The following is a 4,803-nucleotide window of genomic DNA, read 5'->3' on the forward strand; positions in this document are numbered from 1 at the left end:
TTCCTTTTCTCCACACCCTCTCCAGCATTTATTATTTGTAGACTTTTGGATCGCAGCCATTCTGACTGGTGTGAAATGGTACCTCATTGTGGTTTCGATTTGCATTTCTCTGATAATGAGTGATGTTGAGCATCTTTTCATGTGTTTGTTAGCCATCTGTATGTCTTCTTTGGAGAAATGTCTATTTAGGTCTTTGGCCCATTTTTTGATTGGGTCATTTATTTTTCTGGAGTTGAGCTGTAGGAGTTGCTTGTATATTTTTGAGATTAGTTGTTTGTCAGTTGCTTCATTTGCTATTATTTTCTCCCATTCTGAAGGCTGTCTTTTCACCTTGCTAATAGTTTCCTTTGATGTGCAGAAGCTTTTAAGGTTAATTAGGTCCCATTTGTTTATTTTTGCTTTTATTTCCAATATTCTGGGAGGTGGGTCATAGAGGATCCTGCTGTGATGTATGTCAGAGAGTGTTTTGCCTATGTTCTCCTCTAGGAGTTTTATAGTTTCTGGTCTTATGTTTAGAACTTTAATCCATTTTGAGTTTATTTTTGTGTATGGTGTTAGAAAGTGTTCTAGTTTCATTCTTTTACAAGTGGTTGACCAGATTTCCCAGCACCCCTTGTTAAAGAGATTGTCTTTAATCTATTGTATATTCTTGCCTTCTTTGTCAAAGATAAGGTGTCCATATGTGTGTGGATTTATCTCTGGGCTTTCTATTTTGTTCCATTGATCTATATTTCTGTCTTTGTGCCAGTACCATACTGTCTTGATGACTGTGGCTTTGTAGTAGAGCCTGAAGTCAGGTAGGTTGATTCCTCCAGTTCCATTCTTCTTTCTCAAGATCGCTTTGGCTATTCGAGTTTTTTTGTATTTCCATAAAAATTGTGAAATTATTTGTTCTAGCTCTGTGAAGAATACAGTTGGTAGCTTGATAGGGATTGCATTGAATCTATAAATTGTTTTGGGTAGTATACTTATTTTCACTATATTGTTTCCTCCAATCCATGAACATGGTATATTTCTCCATCTATTAGTGTCCTCTTTGATTTCTTTCACCAGTGTTTTATAGTTTTCTATATATAGGTCTTTAGTTTCTTTAGGTAGATATATTCCTAAGTATTTTATTCTTTCTGTTGCAATGGTGAATGGAATTGTTTCCTTAATTTCTCTTTCTGTTTTCTCATTATTAGTGTATAGGAATGCAAGGGATTTCTGTGTGTTGATTTTATATCCTGCAACTTTACTATAGTCATTGATTAGTTCTAGTGATTTTCTGGTGGAGTCTTTAGGGTTTTCTATGTAGAGGATCATGTCATCTGCAAATAGTGAGAGTTTTACTTCTTCTTTTCCAATTTGGATTCCTTTTATTTCTTTTTCTGCTCTGATTGCTGTGGCCAAAACTTCCAAAACTATGTTGAATAGTAATGGTGAAAGTGGGCACCCTTGTCTTGTTCCTGACTTTAGAGGAAATGCTTTCAATTTTTCACCATTGAGGATAATGTTTGCTGTGGGTTTGTCATATATAGCTTTTATTATGTTGAGGTATGTTCCTAAAAATATGGAATGCTTCACGAATTTGCATGTCATCCTTGAACGGGGGCCATGCTAATCTTCTCTGTATCGTTCCAATTTTAGTATATGTGCTGCCAAAGCGAGCACACACCTGTGTTTTTTATAAGAGTTTTGTGGTTTCAGTTTTTATGTTTAAGTCCTGGACTTTTCAGTTAGTTTTTGTGAGTGGTGTAAGATAGACATCAGTGTTATCATTTTGCATGTATTTATATATTTCCCAACACTATTTATTGAAGAGATCTCTTGTTAAATATTAGTTGACTGTATTGTGAGGACTTATTTCTGGGCTCTTAGATTCTCTTCCATTGGTCTATACTGTTTATTTTTATGTCAGTACCATATTGTTTTGATTTCTATAGTTTTATAGTATGATTTTGAATCAGGAGTCTGATACCTCCAGCTTTGTTCCTCTTTCTCAGGACTGCTTTGGCTATTTGGGGTCTTTTATGGTTCCATATAATTTTTAGAACTGCTTTTTCTATTTCTGTGAAAATGTATTAGAATTTTGATAGATACTGTATTGAATCTATAGATGACTTTGGAGAGTATAAACATTTAACAATATTAATTCTTGACCCATAAACCATGGGATATCTTTCCATTTGGTTGTGTTTTTCAGTTTCTTTCTTTGAAGTCTTATTGTTTTAGTGTATAGATCTTTTACTTCCTTGGTTAAATTTATTCCTAAGTATTTTATTGTTTTTTGATGCTACTGTGAATAAGAATTTTTTAAAAATTTACTTTTTTGAAATATTGCAGTTAGAGTATAGAAAAACAACTATTATAATTTCTATATGTTGATTTTGTATCCTACAAGTTCACAATATTTGTTTATTAGTTCCAACAGTCTTTTGGTGGAGGCTTCAGGATTTTCTGTATTTAAGATTATATTACCTGCAAACAAAGACAATTTTACTTTGTTCATTTCCAAATAAGACACCTTTTATTTCTTTTTCTTGCCCGATTTCTCTGGTTAGGATTTCCAGTACTTTGTTGAATAGTAGTGGTGAGAGTAGGCCCTGGAGCACAATTTTGCAGACCAGTGACAGAAGAGAAAACCTGATCCAGGTCCCAAAGCAGCTGTGGGGCCCTGGCTATTGGCATGCTCTCCCATGTCTGCAGATATGTGCACTGCAGTGGATGTTAATGATAAATATCAGGTTGGCAGTGTGCAAGTGCACAGCTGGGGGAGGTAACCCCAGGTGTGCATATAGTGGTAGGAGTCAGCTGCAGGGATCCAGTCTGTCATCCTGAGTAGAGCATCACTGCTGGGAGGTTTGCCACAGCTGTGCTGTCTGGTTTTTTTTTTTTGTTGTTGTTGTTGTTGTTTTATTTTTTAAGTAGTAAAATCTTCATTTGTCTGCAACATGGGTCACTATATACCACAGTCTCTCTCACTGCATGACTGCAATTGGTAACCTGTGGTTTTCTTCCATGTCCCTAGCCATCTCTGTAGTCTCTATATATGTCTCAGCTTTGCTGAATCTAGGTGGGGTAAAATCAAAAAGGGAATTTCATGTGGTGCCCTAAAGGCTGGGGAAGCTTACTTTTCCTTTCCTGGTAAGAAGAACTCTTCTTATCTGGGAAGTTCCCTCTTGGTGCTGAGTAATGGATGATGCAGACAAAATGAAGCTGTCTTCCTTCTCTTGATGTGCAGTGATTCTCAGGTTTTCTTCTTTGTTTCACTGTGTTGCTAAAGTTGGACTCCAGAGCTCTTTTTGTGTGGGGATAGCTGGAGTCTCACTCCACTCTATCAGGTCTGCCATTCTGACATTTGTCTTTGCCATCATCCAGATCATTTCCTGACTTCTCTTCTATGTTCATTTATTCATCCATCCATTCAACAAATACTCTAGAAAGCTATATACCAGGCAGAATTATGGATACTAGAGTTGTTCAGATGCTAAGTCATGTCTGACTCTTGTGACCCCAAAGACTGCAGCATGACCAATTTCCCTGTCCTTCACTATCTCCCAGAGTTTGCTCAAACTCATGTCCATTGAGTCAGTGATGCCATCCAACCATCTCATCCTCTGTTGCCCCCTTCCCCTCCTGCCCTCAGTTTTTTCCAGCATCAGGGTCTTTTCAAATGAGTCAGTTCTTCACATCAGGCAGCCAAAATATTGGAGCTTCAGCTTCAGCATAAGTCCTTCCAAATTTGGAAGGGTTGATTTCCTTTCGGGTTGACTGGTTTGATTTCCTTTCTGTCCAAGGGATTGTCAAGAGTCTTCTCCAGCACCACAGTTTGAGAGCATAAATTCTTCAGTACTCAGCCTTATTTATGGGCCAACCCTCACATTTTTAAATGACTACTGAAAAAAACCTTAGCTTTGACTAGATGGATCTTTGTCAGCAAAGTGATGTCTCTGTTTTTTAATATGCTGTCTAGGTTGATCATAACTTTTCTTCCAAGGAGTAAGTGTCTTTTAATTTCATGACTGCAGTCACCATCCACAATGATTTTTGAGCCCAAGAAAATAAAATTTGCCACTGTTTCCACTTTTTCCCCTTCTATTTGCCATGAAGTGATGGGACCAGATGCCATGATCTTAGTTTTATGAATACTGAGTTTTAGGCCAGCTTTTTCACTCTCCTCTTTCATCCTCATCAAGAGGTTCTTTGGTTACTCTTTGCTTTCTGGCATTAGAGTGGTATCATCTGCATATCTGAGGTTGTTAATATTTCTCCTGGCAATCTTAATTTTAGCTTGTGCTTCATCCAGCCTTGCATTTCGCATGGTGTACTTTGTATAGAAGTTAAATAAGGAGGGTGACAATATAGAGCTATGTTGTACTCCTTTCCCAATTTTGAACCAGTCCACTGTTTCATATCCAGTTCTAACTGTTGTTTCTTGAACTGTATACAGGTTTCTTAGGAGGCAGGTAAGAATTCTGGTGTTCCCATGTCTTGAAGAATTTTCCACAGTTTGTTGTGATCCACACAGTCAAAGGCTTCAGCATAGACAATGAAGCAGATGTTTTTCTGGAATTCCCTTGCTTTCTCTATGATCTAACAGATGTTGGCAATTTGATCTCTGGTTCCTGTGCCTTTTCTAAATCTATCTTGTACATCTGGAGATACATGGAATGCTGAAGCCTAGCTTGAATGATTTGGAGCAATTACTTTTGCACCAACCTAATAGAAAAACAATAACTCAGATTTTATGGAAAACCTCAAGTTACCAAATTCTATTAAACTGATTACTTATTGCAATTCAATATTATTTTAGTTCCTTTC

At 37.0% G+C, this 4,803-nt stretch overlaps 1 non-coding gene across 1 annotated transcript; it reads right to left on the reverse strand.

Moving 5' to 3' along the window:
• Window positions 1-1,546: 1,546 nt before the first annotated feature.
• LOC139185046 (U6 spliceosomal RNA) lies at window positions 1,547-1,653 on the reverse strand. Its single transcript, XR_011568631.1, has one exon. It is a non-coding gene; the product is annotated as a U6 spliceosomal RNA (small nuclear RNA).
• Window positions 1,654-4,803: the final 3,150 nt, after the last annotated feature.

Source organism: Bos indicus, chromosome 9, assembly GCF_029378745.1.
Source record: "Bos indicus isolate NIAB-ARS_2022 breed Sahiwal x Tharparkar chromosome 9, NIAB-ARS_B.indTharparkar_mat_pri_1.0, whole genome shotgun sequence".
In the NCBI taxonomy this organism is placed as follows: domain Eukaryota; kingdom Metazoa; phylum Chordata; class Mammalia; order Artiodactyla; family Bovidae; genus Bos; species Bos indicus.